The 20,022-nt window shown below is 36.1% G+C and overlaps 1 protein-coding gene across 1 annotated transcript in view; it reads left to right on the forward strand.

Annotated features, from left to right (window-relative positions):
* Positions 1-20,022, forward strand: part of GPC5 (glypican 5) — a gene marked incomplete at its 5' end in the record, with an annotated part of 1,368,327 nt that overhangs the window by 765,434 nt on the left and 582,871 nt on the right. The gene's annotated exons all lie outside the window — the stretch shown is intronic.

A 20,022-nucleotide genomic window follows, 5' to 3' on the forward strand; every position in this document is an offset into this window, starting at 1 on the left:
TTCAGTGCCTTTTATACTTGTTATAACTCCTTTAATAGAGAGCCAACATTTTCACATAATCCAGATCTATTTGTCCCTCAGTGGTTACTGAATATTTATCTATTTCCCGTTTGCTTATTAATTTTAGTTCTTAGTTCCAAAACACATCCATATGTTCTGATAATGCACTTGCACACATACAAACCAGGGTAAAAAAGACATCCAATTCTGGAGACGTGATTATTTTGAAACAAATATGCCTTAACAGAGGATTTGTTCCACTTAGGGTTGTATTTTAATAGGTTGCTGAACATTTTGCTAGTAGATGTTAACATTACACTTACCCAAACTTATGTATGTAGGAACCACCCATCCTCTGTAGACTGCTTTTAGATAAATAGCAAAAATAAGTTGAGACTAATAACTGTTTTAAGTCTTTTTGGTTGGGGAAATATGCTTCTTACAGTAAAAATAAGAAATGTTAAGAAATTTTATTTGATACACATGTTTATTCAATCATTCTTCTCATTCGCCCAATGCTTTCAGTAATAGACATGGTAACGAGTATCTGTATAAACAAGAGACTAGATTTTCATCTCTCCCTTTTCAATCTAGATATTAGCCCTACTAAGAGTAATACTAAAAGTCAGTTTACCAAAAGATAGCACTAATTAACAAAAAGAATGCAGGAAATTCCTTATGTTGAAACTACAGATGTTTCATATTGCTGTAAACAGTTACAACAAATTGGTCAACTAGAATTATTGAGTAACCGGTACCTCATTAAATTTAACAGTCATTTCTGAGAATCTATAATTTGGACACAGGAAAACCTGTTCAAAAATTGCCCATTTTAAGCTTATAAGTGCCTTCGAAAGTTTTACAAAAATAACAAATATCAGCGATCAAAGGGCAGAGGTAAATCCTGTATATGTACCACCTATCAGATATGTATTTACTGATATGTATTTACCCTGTATTTATTTGATATGTATTTACATATACAATAAAGTTATGTATTTACCCTGTATTCTCGCACAGCACAAAATTTCTGATACCTCCCAACTTGTGTTTTCAACACACGGAAAGTTTTTCTTCAAGACTAGTAGGTCTCAGCCTCTTGTGTTTGTTCAAATTATCTCTGGGCTTGAGAAATATACAAGCTGTGCTCTCTGAAGTAGTCTAGGTCTGAAACAAGAATATCAGAAATAAACTAGTAGATTCTATGGGCTGAATGATGAGAAACAGTGTACTTGTCCAGTTATCATTCTGCTAAATATAACTGGAAATTATTTTATTACTGCCTATTTGAAAATTACACTTAAGGTTAATTTTTCCAATATCTTATCTTACAATTTACAAAAGTATCTTTTCCTATTAATCATACTAGTAAAATTATATTTTTTCCTCATTAATTTATCGAGGCTCCTTTGGCAAAAATCATTTGAATTATACATCAGTGAGTCTCTTCCATTGATTTATACATCCTTTCTTGATCACCACACTCCTGATTACTGTAGCTTTATAGAAAGTCTGAAATCAGGAAGTATGAGTCCTCCAACTTTGGTCTTCTGGGTTTTCTTTCACCCAGATTTTGTATGTGGCTAGGTACTTTGCACTTTCATGTAACTCCTAGAATTATCTCAATTTTTACAGAAAGAAAGCTTTCTAGAATGTGAATTGCACTAATTCTATAGACCAATTTGGGGAGAAATCTTAACAACATTGACGCTTACATTCCACGAACATAGTATATCTTTCCTTTTATTTCAATCTTCTAAAAAAAATTTGGCAGGTTTTTTTTCTTTGTAGCTCTCAATTTACAGCATTTTTATGCCTTTTTTTGTTTTGGTAACTTTGTTCAAAATGGCTCCCAATTGTAGTGCTGAAAACTGCCCACTGTTCCTATGTACGAGAAGGCTCTGATACACCTTATGGTGAAAAATGTGTGTGTTTGATAAGCTTTATTCTTTATTCAAGCTTGAGTTATAGTGCTGTTGGCTATGAGTTCAATGTTAATGAATCAATCTAGTAAATACAATGTCTATAAACAGAAACATATACACAACAAGGTTATATATTAATCATTTGATGAAAATGTTGTGAACAAAGGTTCACAGGAACCTGATTCTGTATTTCCCCTACAAGCAGTGGTTCAATACCTGCTAATTCAGTGTTTTCTGTGACTTAATAGACCACAACTACCTTGAATAACGGAATTCAATTGTAGGCTAATACGCATGAAGAATTTGATATTCATTCATTAGTGGTGAACATATTTATGAAGAATTTATCAGGTGCTATCAACTCTGACCAACAGGAATCCAGCAGAGAAGCATAGCCCTGGCCACATCCTTAATTTTTTTCAGATGTGTTCTAACAAAGGTTACTCTAAAAGGCCTTAATTTTAAGATATAATGATAATACACTCATGTCTTCACATAACAGTAACATGAAAAAATAACTAAAAAATAGGATCATTTTCAGACAAGATAATAAAAAAAAAAACTAATCCTTAAGGATCTGTGCATGAAGATCTAGGCAATGACAGTGTAATGCCCAGGGTAGTCATTGTAAAATTGGGTTGCTAATACTTCATTACAACAGAAATTGTTGTGTATACTCCAATTACCTCTATTTTAAGAAAACATGCATAATATAATAAACTTATCTACAATTTTGTAAAGTAACTTTTATGGTTGAGATGAATTATTTTTTGTCAGATAGCTTCATGGGAACATAATGCCCTAGTGGCCAAAAACAAACTCATAAATTCTGTTTTCAAGTATAATTTACTCTGAATATGACCATATAGCCATTAAATATTTATTCAACTTTAGTTCCATTTCAAAATTAAAAATGTAATTTTATGTCCGTCACTGAGAAGGACACTGAATAATAGTTGTGTTTTCTTTGGCTTAGCTGGAACAATATGCTTAAGGTTCTTTGTCAACTTTAAGAAATAAGTATGAAAACAACACCCTTGTGAAACGATTTATTAAACAATTCAATAAAACTTTTTACATCGTTTGTTATATGTCTCTAAAACAAATGATTACCTTCATTATGAAGCATAGTTACAGTAAATTGCTATCTACTCTGAGCACCATTGAAAATAAAACCATAAACTGCCCTCCTGCATTCAAATGTGACCTGGTTTACTTGCTTTTTTTGAAAGCTAGGTTATGTTGATGTTTCACTGAGCTGCATACTAGCTTCAACTAGGGTCACTAATTCGTGACTTCAACCTGTCCTTTTTTGTCAATGTGTATATAGACTTTGCATGCTTTTTAAAAATGAGGGGATTTTGCCTGCTATTAAGAATAATATGTTAAAGCTCTGATTTAATCAGACTTAGAATAACATTGTCCTGAGAGTAAGGTCCAAAATTTTAGCAAGACTTTTTTTTTTTTTTTTTTTTTTTTAAAACATTGGTATGATTTATATCAGAATTTTTTTTTTTATATAGTGAATACAGAGAGATGTCAGAGGAGCTAGTTAGAGTAGCAAGTATTAAATTTATTTATTTATTTATTTATTTATGGCTGTGTTAGGTCTTCGTTTCTGTGCGAGGGCTCTCTCCAGTTGTGGCAAGCGGGGGCCACTCTTCATCGCGGTGCGCAGGCCTCTCACTGTCGCGGCCTCTCTTGTCGCAGAGCACAGGCTCCAGACGCGCAGGCTCAGTAATTGTGGCTCACGGGCCCAGTTGCTCCACAGCATGTGGGATCTTCCCAGCCCAGGGCTCGAACCCGTGTCCCCTGCATTAGCAGGCAGATTCTCAACCACTGCGCCACCAGGGAAGCCCTTAGCAAGACTTTTGAAGCTTTTTATACTTAAAATGCTTCTCATCATTCTGGACTCTTACCTTCCTGCTCCCCATTTTCTGTAATCTTCCTGTCACAATGAATTGTCATTCTATTACTCTATTTCACAACTGTATCTTTATCTCCACAATTGTTTTCTTTTTTTATATCCATGTGTAGTATACCCTAATATCAGGCAATATAATACTCCTTGATATCTTTTCCTCGGAGAGGGAGAATAGGTTTCCTTTTTTATGTGCTTTTGTAGCACTCAATATTTTGCCCATCGCAGCACTTACTTCATTCTATTACATTTGACAACCAATTTATTTTTTTGCCACATTAAACTGGTAGTTTTGTGAGATCAAACACCATTTTCAGTTTTTTTCCACTTGGCACAGTGCATGATATATATTCAATATCTTTTATTTTCTTGTTAAATGAAATAGTGAAAAATACTCTAAATGTGGATATTGGGTGTCATGTCACATAGCTGAGAACCAGAATTAAAGTCAGTGGAAGATAAAAGTGGAAGTATGCTTAATGCCAAGCTTTACTCAGTTCAGTTATTCTAGGTCTAGCTCAACTTTTAACATATACAGTTGTCTTGTGATTTCTTTTGAAGATAATGTAGTAAAGTATAAGATTCTCTCATTCTGTATATTCATAATGGAATAGAATTGTATGCATGTTATTATCCTATGATATTATTAAAAACCCTGAATAAGAATGTATCTAAAGTTGCAAGTTATCTCAAACACTGGAAGTAGGACGAAAGGTGTGAGGAAAATTAAATGTGCAATTATGATCATATGAGGGCTTGTATACACTATTTTTAAAGGCATTTAAATGTTACAGGTAGAAAATCACTACAGTAGAGATATATTCAGAAATTCCAAATTATAAGAGGCAAAGAAGGCAATTTCAGTGTAAACCTGGTTAATACAGGTGGGAAAAGCAAGATAATTAGAAAGTCAACAAAAAAATAATATATTGTTAATAGGAACATTAGAAGATTTAGGAAGAAGACCAAATATACTAATTATATAAACCAACCTAATTGGTTTATATAATTGATATAGAGTTTATATAATTGTATTATAGAGTGGTATCTATAATACATCTTCAAGAAAAAATGTATAATAATATGGGCATAAAACCTTTTTTGTAAAGAAAACAGCTTGTGAGTGTGTTTATGAATACACAAGTATATTACTCTGAGCGTGGAAAAGTATAGGGATGCTCTGCACCAATTGAAATATGCGTATCTATGACCACCGGAATTTCATGGTGATGTTTGGGTGTACTTCTACCTTCTTTTATCTTACAAACTTTTAAACGTTGGAGAATTAAGCCTTAATTTTAAAAGGCATAATCACCTCTTTTGTAACACAGATTAATGCTTTTATATATTTTATTACATACATGTATGTATTAAAAGATGTATATAAAAGCTAAAAACTGATTCTTCAAACGAGGAATATATTTTTAACACATGTAGTTGAAGTTTAATAAAGCCCAAGATTTGAAAGAGGCATATATTTCTATTGGTAATAGAGGTCACTCTCACAATTCCCTTCAACTCTATTGTTGTACCTGAAAAGCAGCATTGACAATATGTAAATGGCAGGGCATGGCTTTGTTCTAATAAAACTTTATTTACACAAACAATGTTGAACTGACTTTGGGCAATAGTTCGTTGATCCTTCCTTTAGCCATTTAGTTAATTATTCAAGCTTTAGAGTATATCTTAAAATCAGGTATTGTTTGTACTCCAACTTGATTCTTCTTTTTAAAAATTATTTTGGCTATTTGAGTCCTTTATTCATATAAAGTTTACTGTAAGAGTATCTATACATAGAATACAGCTGAGGTTATGTTTATGTAAAGATCATTTTGGCTAGAATTGACATATTTACCCAGCGAACTTCCTTTATTTATTTACAGTTAAAAGAAATTTTGGTAAATTCCTTGTCTTAAAGACAATCATGTATTCTGCAAATAAGGATATTCTTAATTCTTTTTTTCCAGTCCAAGTGATTTTATTTTTCTTATTGAATTTGGTAGAATTTTCACCGTGGTATCGGATAGGACTGGTATGGGCAAACATTCTTGCCTGGCTACCAATCATAGGCGGAATGCATTCAGTCTTTAACCATTAGGTGTGACTTTGCTATGGATTGTTTTTTAAATGTCCCTTAATAGTTTAAGGAAGCCCTTCTATGTCTAGTTTGCTGATAGTTTATCATGAATGAGTCTTGAATATTACAGTGTGTGTTGTTATTTTTTGCATCTATTGGTATAATATGCTTTTCTCTTGTCTGATAATATGGTATTACCTTGATTTTCAAAGGTTGAACAGGACTTGGTTCTCATTATTCTTATGTGTTGCTGGATTTGACTTGCTAACATTTTGGTGAGGATTTTCATGCCTTTGTCCATAAAGTATATTGGTGTGAAATTTTATTTTCTCTCTGTCTTTTTATGAATTTATGGTAGCCTCATAAAATAGAATTCCCTCTTCTAATTTCTGGAAGAGACTGTCTAGAATTCGTTTCTTCCTTAAATATTTTGTAGAGTGAACCAGCAAAATGATGTGAGCATGAAGTTAGATCTCTTTTTTAGAACGTTTTACTATTTTCACTATTTTTCAATAGCATTGCTTATCTGTTTCTTCTGAGTCTTGCCTATTTGTTTCCTTTTAAGGAATTTGTCAGTTTCATCTCAGTTAAATTTATGGGCATAGAGTGATACACAATAATCTGTTATTCTTTAATTTCTATATGGTGAGTAGTGATATCCACTCATTTGTCAATATCCACAACTGCATCTTCCCTTCCTCCTTTTACTATATGGTCAAACCAGCTGGAGATTTATCAATTTCAATTATCAACTGACTGATTTTGAAGAATCTTATATTTCAGTGATTTTTTTCTATTTTTGTTTTTAATTTTATTAATTTCTCCTCTTTATTATTCCCTTCATTCTGCTTGGTTTAGGCACAGTTTTGCGCTTCCTTTTCGAGTTTCTTAATCTAAACTTAAATTACTGATTTTTCTTTTGTAACGTAAGCTTTTAATGTTAAAGTCTCACTAAGCAGTTTAGCTGTAAACTAGATATTTATGTTAGTTTTAACAGCTTTTTGCTATTCTTTTCTCTCCCAGCTCTACTGAGATATGATTGACATGTAATATTGTGTAAGTTTAAGGTGTACAGTGTGATGATTTTATACATGTATATATTGTGAAATGATTACCGCAAGAAGATTAGTTAACATACCATTACCTCACACAGTTAAACATTATTTTTAAGTAGGAAATTTTAAGATCTACTCTCTTAGCAATGTTCAAATATACAATACATTATTATTAACTATAGACACCACGTTGTACATTAGATCCCCAGAATTTATTCATCTTATAATTGGACGTTTATATTCTTTGACCAGCATCACCCATTTCCTCCACTCCTAACCCCCTGCCCCTGGCAATCACCAATCTCTTCTTTCTGAGTTTTTTTTTTTTTTTTTTAGATTCCACATATAAGTGAAATAAATCATATGTTAACCTTTTTTCTTTTTCTTATTGTACACTTTTGCCAAACCACTCCCTATTTCTTCCACCCCTGAGCCCCTAGCAACCACTTTTCTACTTTCTGTCTGAGCGTGCCTTTTTTTTTTTTTTCTTTAAGATGGCAGATATAAATAATACCATGCAGTATTTGTCTTTGTTTTATTTAACTTAGCATAATGCCCTCAAGGTCCATCCATGTTGCCACAAATGACCGGATTTCCTTCTTTTTTATGGCTAAATTATAATCCATTGTGTGTGTGTGTGTGTGTGTGTGTGTGTGTGTGTATATATATATATATATATATATATATATATATATATATATATATATATATATATATATATATATACCACATTTTCTTTATTCATCTGTCAATGGTCATTTGGGTTGTTTCCATACCTTAGCTATTATGAACAATTAGTGATTTCTTTTTTTTTTTTGTATGGATACCCAGAAGTAGCATTGCTGGCTCATGCAGTAGTCCTGTTTTTAACTTCTTGAGAAACCTCCACGCTGTTTTCCATAGTGGCTGTACCAATTTACGTTCCTACCAACAGTGTACTAAGGGTTGCTTTTTCTCCACATCCTTGCAGGCACTTGTTATCTCTTATCTTTTTGATGATAGCCATTCTAACAGTTGTGGAGTGATACCTCATTGTGCATTTGATTTGCATTTCTCTGATTAGTGACATTGAGCACCTTTTCATGTACCTGTTAGCCATTTGAATATCTTCTTTGGAAAAATGTCTACAAAAATGTCTGCCCACCTTTTAATTTGTTTATTGATTGCTATGGAGTCCTATGTGTTCCTTATATATTGCGGATATTAACCCTTTATCAGATATATGATTTGTAAATATTTTCTTCCATTCCAGAGGTTGCCTTTTCATTTTTTTTTGATCATTTCTTTACTGTGCAGAAGATTTTTAGTTTGATGTATTCACAACAGTTTTTTTTTTTAATTTAATTAATTAATTTATTTACTTACGGCTGTGCTGGGTCTTCGTCTCTGCGCGAGGGCTTTCTCTAGTTGTGACAAGCAGGGGCCACTCTTCATCGCGGTGCGCGGGCCTCTCACTATCGTGGCCTCTCTTGTTGCGGAGCATAGGCTCCAGACGCGCAGGCTCAGTAGTTGAGGCTCACGCGCCCAGTTGCTCAGCGGCATGTGGGATCCTCCCAGACCAGGGCTCGAACCCGTGTCCCCCACACTGGCAGGCAGACTCTCAACGACTGCGTCACCAGGGAAGCCCCACAACAGTTTTTTTTATAATTCAGTAGAAAATAATTTCAAATTTCTCTTGAAACTTCATCTTTGATTACTTAGATATACGTTATAATTTTTAATTTGTGATTTTTCATATTTCAGTTTTTTCAGTTACTGCTTTTACAGTCAGAAAACAAACTTCATACGTCTTCAGTTTTCTATAAAAATAAGATTTATTTGTTTTGCCAAGGAGATGGTCTATCTTAAAAAATGTTCCATGTGCCTTTGAAAAGAATGTGGACTCAGATGAGGGTGGAGAGTTGCATAAGTGTCACTTAGGTCCAATTAACTGATTGTGCTGTTCAACTTTTCTACATCCTTGTTGATTTTGTCTACCTCTTCTATGAATTAGTATTGAAGACTCCAAGTATAATTGTGAATTTGTTTCTCTTTTAGTTCTATTAGTTTTTTCTGCTGTGTTTTTGCAGCTCTAGTGTTAGGTAGAAACATAAAAATGTTTTGTCTCCTTGGTGACCTAACCCTTTCTCAATTTTAAATGTCCCACTTTATCTCTGGTCATTTGCTTTCTTTGTATGCTATTAATATAGCCAATTCCAGCTTTCTTTGATTTTTGTTAGTGTGGTGACTAGGACTTCATGCAAAGATTTAAAGGGTCCCTTCCTTCTGCTTCCTCCTCTCCATGATCCTTCTTCCCCCTCTGTGGTTTCCCAGTGTTCTCATTCCTTTTGTTCATTTTTAGAAGTTGGGACTTCAGCCTCTGCACTGTATTGCACAATCCCCACAAAGTGGCCCAACATGGGCAAAGTGATGAGAGAAAAGAACCTGCAGGGCTGATTCAGCCACCACCACCAGTTCTGCCTCTGCATCAGGGGTGTAATGTCACTACTGGAGCTCACCTTTTGTAGGGCAGGGAGAACTGAACACTCCACCCTGCACAAGTGGGTCTCAACCATGTCAGAGAAGAGGGGAGGCAGGCCATTTGATTGCTGGTGCTGAACTGGTGTAAGATGGGGGGTGTCAAAAGACTCTTCTCTGAAGGACAGTTGCTGTTGTTCGCATTTGGTACCAGCCGGGGGAAGAGGGGAGAGCTGCTGCTTCACTGCTGCCACTCACCTGGGCCAGAGCAGGGAAATTCCAAGGAGGTCTGTCCTGCAGGGGGTCCCCTCCTGATTCTCTAACTAGAAGGAGTGCTTTTCTCCAGGAGCTTTTTCTAACTTAGACTTCTAGGTTTGGGCTTACCTAGAGTCCCAGCTGTGGGTTTTTTCAAGGTCTCTACTAAAAAATATAAAAATTATTCTAATTAAAAAATTCATTCATTAATACTGGAGTCCTTATACATTTGGAATTTGTTTTGTATATACTGGGTTGTAGGGTTATTTTGTTCAAATCATATAGTAAATTGCCAAGTTCCATTCATTAAATAATCCATTATTTCTTCTCTGAATTGAAATACTTCTATCACTATATATCTGACTTCCTTTCTGTTCTCTATTCTGTTGTAATTTTCTATTTGTCAAATGTGTTCCCATGTCAAATGGTCTTAATTACAGTAGCTTTGTTTACACATCTGTTTCTAGATTCCATTTCTCTTAGATTTAAGTTCTTACAGAGAAGGAGTCATCTTATCTCATTTGTCCTAGCTTCTCATATTGCTGACACATAGATATTATCACTAAATTATTGTCTAATTTTATTGACTTGAAACTCTAATGCTCTAAAACTTCTGCTGTTCCATTTGGCTAAATACTTCAAAAATGTATTCAACACCATAAGTATTTATGGAATATCTGCTATATGTAACAGTTTGTATTAAGAACTGTAGAGAATGTAAAAAAGATTTTGTTCTTAAAGAACTTCCAAGCTAGTGTGGTAAGCATAAGTTCATGTAAATAATAGTAAATAAAGTGTGATGTAAGACACTATGGAAAGTGATTTGTAAGAAACATATGTCAAAGGGAGAAACAATAATAGTTTTTCCTCGATCTCTGAAAAAAAAGTTTATGTAAGGTATAGATATTTTCTATTGCCATTTTGACTCATTAACTACATAAGTGAATATAAAATAATGTAGATAAATCTTCTGAAGCCTAACCCTTACAGAGCTTTTGAGTCTTTGTGCTTTGTGGGACAGAGGAATTTGCCTAAGTTAGGGTAGAATTTTGTGTTTCGTTCTGTTTTCTTGCTTTCCAAAAGAGCCATAGTTTGGATGGGTGATTTTTAGTAATGTCCTTTTATCTGCATTTCTCATTCAGCTTCCTAATTAGTAAGCGTTCCTACCCAAACCTAGCTTCACACAAGCAACTTAATTACATCCCCTGAATGATTCTGTTTGCCAACTGCAGACCTTTTCTGATCCCATGGCAAGCCCCCATGGTAACTGTGGTTCAGTAAGGGTGTGGTTAGGGAGGAGGGATCTCTTCTATGTCCACAGTCATGGGTTACAGCAATAGAAAAGGAGTCCATGAAGGGAAAGTGATGAAACCATTTACCTATAGTGACAGAAGTATGTTGATTATACCATAAAAGATATTTTAATACTTGATGAGGTGTATTGGATATTCCCTTAATATTTCTAGGAAATGTGGACATTTGTCAGGTACTCCTCATTAGATAGTAACTAATGATGGAAATTGTACATCATAGGAAGAAGATGTGAAAATATCTTTGGCATTATGCATTGATTTTCTTAATAGGAAAACCTCATATGAAAATTCTGGACTCAGTTCTTTGATTTAAATCCTGTTCTGAGCAAATCACAAAACTAAACTCCTTTTAAAAATATACTGAATATATATTTTCTAAAATGTTAACATTTGCATAGCTAACCTAGCCCTGACCTATACTACGCATGCTTATAATTCATAGTCTTGTTCTCTATTTGATGAAGAAAGAGGTGTTTTAGCTCCACTGGCTTATGTATGGTTGGTATGCACCTTTGCTGCATGTTCAAAGTACTGCTTTTTAAAAATATTTATTTTTGCCTTCAAAAGGCAAACACACTCTTGTGGTCTCCCCGGGGAACTTGGGAGATGACCTCTCATTTGATGTGCACAGTAGTTTCCAGAGCACCCATAGAAACAATTTAGAACCCAATTCCCTGGAGCCTCAGTGCTGTGAGACAAATGTGTGACCTCTGCTGAAGTATCTTTTTGTACAGAGCAATGCCTGGGTGACTGAATCTACTGTGCTCTGCCAAAGGTGACAGTTTGGGGAGAAATAAAACGTGTTGTGTGGGCATGTTTGGCTTTACATTTAAACTAAGTTTAGAATGAGAGCAACCTGTCACTTCCAGCAAAAATATTTTCCCAGGGATCATGATAGATGGGCAATCTGTTTCTAACCCTACTCTTATGACTTGTACCTTACTTGTGACCTCCCTTGGAACATGGAACATGTTTTCCATGAATCAAAGAGAACAATCTTAAATAGTGACATACACTGTTGTTTATAAAGTTAGCTGCTAAAACCATATTTCTGAGAGAGAAATAAACTGATGACAAACATAGAATGCCACAGGAATATAATGCAACAGGTCCTAAATAAAATGAAAAGAGAGCTTTCTAAGTCATCATCCTCTAAAAGCATTTAGTAAATTTAGTAAGAATGTAAGGCATAGCAATGTTCCCCTGGATGATGGGAATTTAGGGTAGGGTTGTGAAGGCACAGGAGAGCAGAGAGGCAGAAGGGTAGAGATCTAGAGAGAAATGGCAAGAGTGAGCAAAGTTCAGCAAGTCTTAGTATATGTGACTAGGTAATTAATGAATGGCAATGAAAACATAGGGGCTCCCAGGTCTTATTTGACAAACCTACATCCTCTCCATTCCAGATGCCAACTCTGTTCACTGTTCAGCCAGTAAAGGCAGGGATGGGGCACTTGAATGCTGGAACCCTAAATGCACTTGAAACACTAACAAGGAAGTTTTAAAACTGGTCAGGGTTTGCATTGGAATAAATGACTTTCTGTGTAAAAGCACTTAAATTAGTTGATCCTAATACACCTCTCCCCAGTATTTTACCAAAGTATGAGAAGCCAAGGAAGGAAGGGAAGAAGGAAGATAAGAACACAGGAAGGAAAGAAGGAGGAGTTCACATGAGTGCAGAGCACAAAGGCTGAAAGCCAGCCTGCTCTCCATTGGGGCTACCTCACGAATACTGCCTATGACCTAACCATCTGGAAAAATGTTCTCATTCATTTATGAAATAGAACTGGTTTTCCTGTTTGAAATACAAAACAAAGATGGTGACTCTCAATCCTCCCAGTCAGTGTGTATGCTACCAACTTGTCAGAGGGCCAGACTGGGGCAGAAGACGTTACTACCCCTGCACAGCCCAGGCTCACAGGAGGAATGGCATTTGGAAGCACAGTCTGCTGTTCCACATGCTATGACAAGGGGATTAGCCTGGGCCCGAGACCTTTGTGGCCACCGATCAAAGCCAAGGGCAGATGCCAATGTTGTACCGCTCCCTCCTTGTTGAAGCTGAGAAAAGTAATGAAACCCAACACCATGGGGCTTAAAAGAATGTATCGCATATCAAACTGGAGGGAATAGAATCTGTGTGACTCAGAAGAAGACACACTTCTGTAAATGATTTCCTACAGAGCCCATAGAACATTTTAGAAAGCAATTTGACATCCTTGATAGGATGCTGGAGACAGCATGATCCCGAGTTGAGAAGAACAGAAAGCCAGACTGTGGCAAAAATACAGTTAGGAAGCAAAAGATGAGTGAGTAAGCAGTGTTAACATTGTGAGAGCAGAATTAAAGCGCGTACGTGGTGGGGCTCCTGAGGCCAGTGTGATACTCCCTGGGATCTCTCTGGGAATTGGATGGTGGTAATTCACTTGAAAACAAACAGGGCTTTGTCTTATTGCTCAGACTTCTTTCTAATCACAATGTTTGCTTTAATTTAAACTTAAAACAACATTAGAAAGTTTTCTAGACTGTAACATTTATCTTGTTTAGCACGGTATTCCCAGGGTCTAGCACCGTGCCTGGAGATTGTGAGAATACTGTAACTATCCGTTGAATCAATCACTGGATGATAGTTTTACACTAATCAAAGTGGGACTGGGCAACTTGAGTCCACCTCTAATCCCAATGCTTATTAGCTCTGTCGCCTTGAGGAAATGACCTCTTTGTGGATCAAGTTTTCTCATTTGTAAAACACCGATCGTAACAATGTCTTCTGAGTATTACGAGGTTTTTACAGGGATAAGGCATGTAAGATGTTTGTCCTGATGCCCAGTACAGATAAGTGCAGAATAAATGTTAACAATTGTCATTCTGTCAAAACAACAATAACGAAAGAGAACCAGGTATAAAAATACAGATGATCTGATGTTCCAATCAAAATAATAAAAGGAGTCTCACCTCCCTAGACACGCTCTGGTAAGATAATCACATGGTTTTAGAAAATCAAAGTGACAGTACAAAATGGTAAAACTTTCTGATAAAGATACAACGATTTGGCAAAGAAGTTCAAATTTCTCTGTGAATTTAAGTGCCAGGAGAAAAAGAATCAATAAATCCAAGTTTCAGGAGAAATGGTGGTCCAAGTATTTAATCCCTAGGAAACAGCCAGAGGTGAAAATAAGAGGGTGATATGCCATACAATAAGAAACATTATTCAATACTTGTAAATTGGCAAAATGATGACTGTGTCGTACCTTTCAGTGGATCGCTGAACCTAGTCTAGTGGGCCTTCCTGGAATTATCCGATGATATAAGGGATTATAGAAGGGTGTATAGTTAACTGACCAGGTTCTTTTACAACTCTGCAGCAGTAGAGATCAACTTGTAGAAAACTGATAGAAAGCCAGAGAGTCCTGTCTACACCAGTGCAGATAATTTTGTCCCATTGAGAATGTAAATCTAACTCAAATTCTTATCAGAAAGTCTCTCAAAATTTGACCCAACTTAAATGTTTTATTGGCTTTCTTATTAAATAAGCTTTGGCATGTATTCCCTCATCAATTAATCTTTGACCACACATTCATTTTACATTGTAGTAAAGTCACATTTTAAACTTCTTGAAAATTATACTTTATCAAAGCAATTAGAACATATTTTGGAGCATATGTTCCTTACATACAATAATTCTGCAAAATCATATAATGTATATGACCCTTCGAATTTTACTGTAAGCAAAGCTTTCATCATAAACATGAGTCACATGGCTTTTCATGATCTGCTTTCAGTTTTTATTCTTTATCTTCATCTCTTACTACTCCCAGCCTCGCTTCCAACAACCCAGACTTGTTGATCAGGCCATACTTTGTCTCACCTTTTCCCCACTGTGTGTTTTCACATGCCATGTCCTCCGCCAGGCTATCCCCTCTCCCCTCCCCATGGTGCACGAAAACACACCCCCCTTCTCCTGAGTAGCTCATGCTCATCCTTCAAGCCTCAGCTGCTACTTCTCTGGGATCTTTTCCTCATTTCTCACGACCCAGTTTTTGGTTCTGGATTTGTGTCCCCGTAGTTGAGGCTTAGTCACCTTTCTCTTCAGAGCCAGCATCCATCATGCTGTATTAGACGGTGTGCTCCTCCCCCCATGGACTGTACAAAAATCCCCCCAAAACAGCAACGATTAATGGCTTTATTCGTTATGGCGTCCCTAGGTTTATTATCTATTGTTGCATAACCAATTACCACACGTTTAGCAGCTTTAAAAAGGCACGTTTATTACCTCACAGTTTCTGTGGGTCAAGAGTCTGAGCATGCCTTAACTGGGTCCTCTACTTGGAGATCTCTCACAAGGTCATAACCAAGGTGTCAGCTAGGAGTCTCGTTAAAGGCTGAAATGGGGAGGAATCAGCTTCCAAGCTCACATAATTGTTGGCAGAATTCGGTTCCTCGCTCCACTGCTCAGAGGCCACCTTCCGCTTTTTGCCGTGTGAGCCTGTCCCCGAAGGCTGCTTGCTTCACTGAAGCCTGCAAACTGAGCGGACAGTAGAGGCGGTTTGTTAGCAGGACGGCAGTTACGTTCTTAGGCTCCATCATCACGGAAGTGGTACCTCATCACCTTTGCCACATTCTGTTACATAGGAGTAAGCGTAGGTCCGTCCACACTCCAGTGGACAGATTACATGATGTGGGGATCATGGAAGCCATCTTAACGTCTGCCCACCACAGTAGGGCCCGGAACTGCGCTCGTGCATAGTACGTAATGAAATAATAGCCTCCAAATGAATGAGTCATTCAATGAACAGATGATTTCTGTGGACACTTCATTACAGAAATATGCAGAATATCCCTTCCTCGGAGCATAAGTTAATGTGTGTCACTATATTCATGTTTTTTCTTCTGACTGTATCCTTCCCTTTCTTACTTTCCATTGTCATGTATTAGTTTTCAAAATATTGTTATAAGATGTGGCCAGTTAAGCTAAAAGGTAGGGACATAAGACAAAACAATAAAAATAAAAAAGCAAAAATACTTCAAATATTTTTTAAATACACATGCGCCCTGCATTTTTTCTCATATTTTGAATCTGCATCACACAAGCCTGTATCCAGAGCAATGCATGCATTGCTGCAGCTGTGTATAAAATCTCCTACTTAAATGCTTTCATCCTAGATTTTCCTCGGCCTCTTGAATTATGACTTTAACGGTATACCCTAAAACTACGTCGTGTACTGAAATTGACTTCATTGAATTTTATAACAGGAAACAATTTTGACTTTCAAAGAAAAAGAAATGAAATAAGATAATATCATCTTTGCAAATTTTGTCTAAACAGTGTCAGAATTGGGAGTAATTCTTTAATAAAAGAGAACACTATTAAATTCTGTTTCATTCCCCATTTCTCCTATTAGACGTCTTAACATTTCTTTCGTCCATGATTTTCGATTCCTCTAAAGTAATAGATGAAGGGCCAAATTAAGCTGAAGAGGTGGTTACCTAAATATACTTAATGATCCTTACCATATATACAGTACCTAATATTACAGAACAATATTCCCGGAGCATGCATCCACTGTTTCTAAGGATAAATAAACTCTTTTCAAAAGTGTATTGTATGTGGGTTAATGTCTGTAAAGGTTAAAAACATCAAATTCTGAAATATCATGACCTGACATTAATGACCCAATAATAGGTTGACATTTGCAGTTCTCTTTCTGGGGTAATAGCCCACCATATGCAAAGATCAGCTTCTGTGTCTAGCTGCTTATCTCAAAGGAAAAACTATGAGTAATAATAGTACAAGGGAGGTTAATAACAGGTATAGGGGTAGCATAACTTTTATCAGTCCGTTTAGGAAATGAACAGAGAATTGCTGTCAACTTGACTGGGAAGGGAAAAGGAAGGATGCATGCATATGGGAGGCATCACTCAGCTTCCAGTGTGTGCGTGAAGGTTGTTGGCAAGGTTACCTGGGCTGATGCAACATAAAGCTGAAATTTGCATGTCAAAGCTTTGTTCCTTCTGTAGTATAGTGCCACACAAATCACTGGCTCTGGGGTTTAAATTTCACAGATGTCTAAGCTCATTTAAAAATTAAAGTGCAATAATTTGTGATCCACAGTGTCCCTAATCATTCTGCTTTTTCAGAATGTTTGGTTTAGCCATTATGCTTTGTTTTTACCATCTGAAATTCTAATTTTTCATAGGTTTTTTTCCTTTGAAAGCTAATGTATACTTTGACAAGAAAATTTTTCTTTGGGGCCATTGCATTACTAATACAGTTAAAAGAGTCAAAATAAAATCCCACAATATTTATTTGTATTTAAAATCACAACCAAAAATAACTCAGCATTAAGCTGACCATTACATTTTCCTGGACTCTTAGAAAAAAAACGTGACTCTTGGGTGCTAGTTCTCTGTCCTTGTTACATATTATTATTTCAACTACCTGCCAGGTTTCAGAACACATTGCAAGGAACGTTTACACTATATTTTGAATTATTTCGTCAGAATTAATTGCTTTATTTATTTTTTATTTTTAAATACATTTTTATTGGAGTATAATTACTTCACAACACACTGCGTTAGTTTCTGTTGCACAACAAGGTGAATCAGCCATATACATACATACATACACCCCATACCCCCTACCTCTTGAACCTCCCTCCCACCCTCCCTATCCCACCCGTCTAGGTCGTTGCAACGCACCGAGCTGATCTCCCTGTGCTATGCAGCTGCTTCCCACTGGCTGTCTATTTTACATGTGATAGTGTATATATATCACTGTTACTCTTTTACCTCATCCCAGCTTCCTCTCCCCCATGCCCACCGTGTCCGCAAGTCCATTCGCTATGTCTGCGTCTTATTCCTGTCCTGCCCCTAGGTTCATCAGAACCACTTTTTTTCTTTAGATTCCATATGTATGTGTTAGCATACAGTATTTGTTTTTCTCTTTCTGACTTACTTCACTCTGTATGACAGACTCTAGGTCCATCCACCTCACTACAAATAACTCAATTTCGTTTCTTTTTATGGCTGAGTAATATTCCATTGCATATATGTACCACATCTTCTTTATCCATTCATCTGTTGATGGACATTTAGGTCGTTTCCATATCCTGCTATTGTAAATAGTGCTACAGTGAACATTGTGGTACATGTCTCTTTTTGAATTACGGTTTTCTCAGGGTATATGCACAGTAGTGGGATTGCTGGGTCGTATGGTAGTTCTATTTTTAGTTTTTTAAGGAACCTCCATACTGTTCTCCATAGTGATTGTATCAATTTACATTCCCCAGCAGTGCAGGAGTGTTCCCTTTTCAGCACTCCCTTTCCAGGATTTATTGTTTCTAGATTTTTTGATAATGGCCATTCTGACCGGCGTGAGGTGATACCTCATTGTAGTTTTGATTTGCATTTCTCTAATAATTAGTGATGTTGAGCATCTTTTCATGTGCCTCTTGGCCATCTGTATGTCTTCTTTGGTGAAATGTCTATTTAGGTCTTCCACCCATTTTTTTAATTGGTTGTTTGTTTTTTGATATTGAGTTCCATGAGCTGCTTGTATATTTGGGAGATTAATCCATTGTCAGTTGCTTCATTTGCAAGTATTTTCTCCCATTCTAAGGGTTGTCTTTTCTTCTTGTTTATGGTTTCCTTTGCTGTGCAAAAGATTTTAATATTCATTAGGTCCCATTTGTTTATTTTTGTTTTTATTTCCATTTCTCTAGGAGGTGGGTCAAAAAGGATCTTGCTGTGATGTATGTCATAGAGTGTTCTGCCTATGTTTTCCTCTAAGAGTTTGATAGTGTCTGGCCTTACATTTAGGTCTTTAATCCATTTTGTTTATTTTTGTTTATGGTGTTAGGAAGTGTTCTAATTTCATTCTTTTACATGTAGCTGTCCAGTTTTCCCAGCACCACTTATTGAAGAGGCTGTCTTTCTCCATGGTATATTCTTGCCTCCTTTATCAAAAATAAGGTGACCATATGTGCATGGGTTTATCTCTGGGCTTTTTATCCTGTTCCATTGATCTATGTTTCTGTTTTTGTGCCAGTTACCATACTGTCTTGATTACTGTAGCTTTGTAGTATAGTTTGAAGTCAGGGAGCCTGATTCCTCCAGCTCCATTTTTCTTTCCCAAGATTGCTTTGGCTATTCTGGGTCTCTTGTGTTTCCATACGAATTGTAAAATGTTTTATTCTAATTCCGTGAAGAGTGCCATTGGTAGTTTGATAGGGATTTCAATGAACCTGTAGATTGCTTTGGGTAGTATGGTCGTTTTCATAATATTGACTCTTCCAGTCCAAGAACATGGTATATCTCTCTCTCTGTTTATGTCATCTTTGATTTCTTTCATCAGTGTTTTATAGTTTTCTGAGTACAAGTCTTTCACCTCCTTAAGTAGGTTTATTCCTAGGTATTTTATTCTTTTTGTTGTAAATGGGATTGTTTCCTTAATTTCTCTTTCCGATTTTTTGTTGTTAGTGTATAGGAATGCCAGAGGTTTCTGTGCATTAATTTTGTATCCTGCAACCTTACCAAATTCATTGATTAGTTCTAGTAGTTTTCTGGTGGCATCTTTAGGATTTGCTGTGTATAGTATCATGTCATTTGCAAACAGTGACAATTTTACTTCTTCTTTTCCAAGTTGTATTCCTTTTATTTCTTTTTCTTCTCTGATTGCCATGGCTAGGACGTCCAAAACTATGTTGAATAAGAGTGGCAAGAGTGGACATCTTTGTCTTGTTCCTGACCTTAGTGAAAACACTTTCAGTTTTTCACTGTTGAGTATGAGGTTGGCTGTGGATTTGTCATATATGGCCTTTATTATATTGAGGTAGGTTCCCTCTATGCCCACTTTCTGGAGAGTTTTTATCATAAATGGGTGTTGAATTTTGTCAAAAGCTTTTTCTGCATCTATTGAGATGATCATATGGGTTTTATTCCTTAATTTGTTAATATGGTGTATCACATTGATTGATTTGCATATATTGAAGAATCCTTGCATCACTGGGATAAATCCCACTTGATC

Source organism: Balaenoptera borealis (assembly GCF_965194805.1).
Source record: "Balaenoptera borealis genome assembly, chromosome: 18".
In the NCBI taxonomy this organism is placed as follows: Eukaryota; Metazoa; Chordata; class Mammalia; order Artiodactyla; family Balaenopteridae; genus Balaenoptera; species Balaenoptera borealis.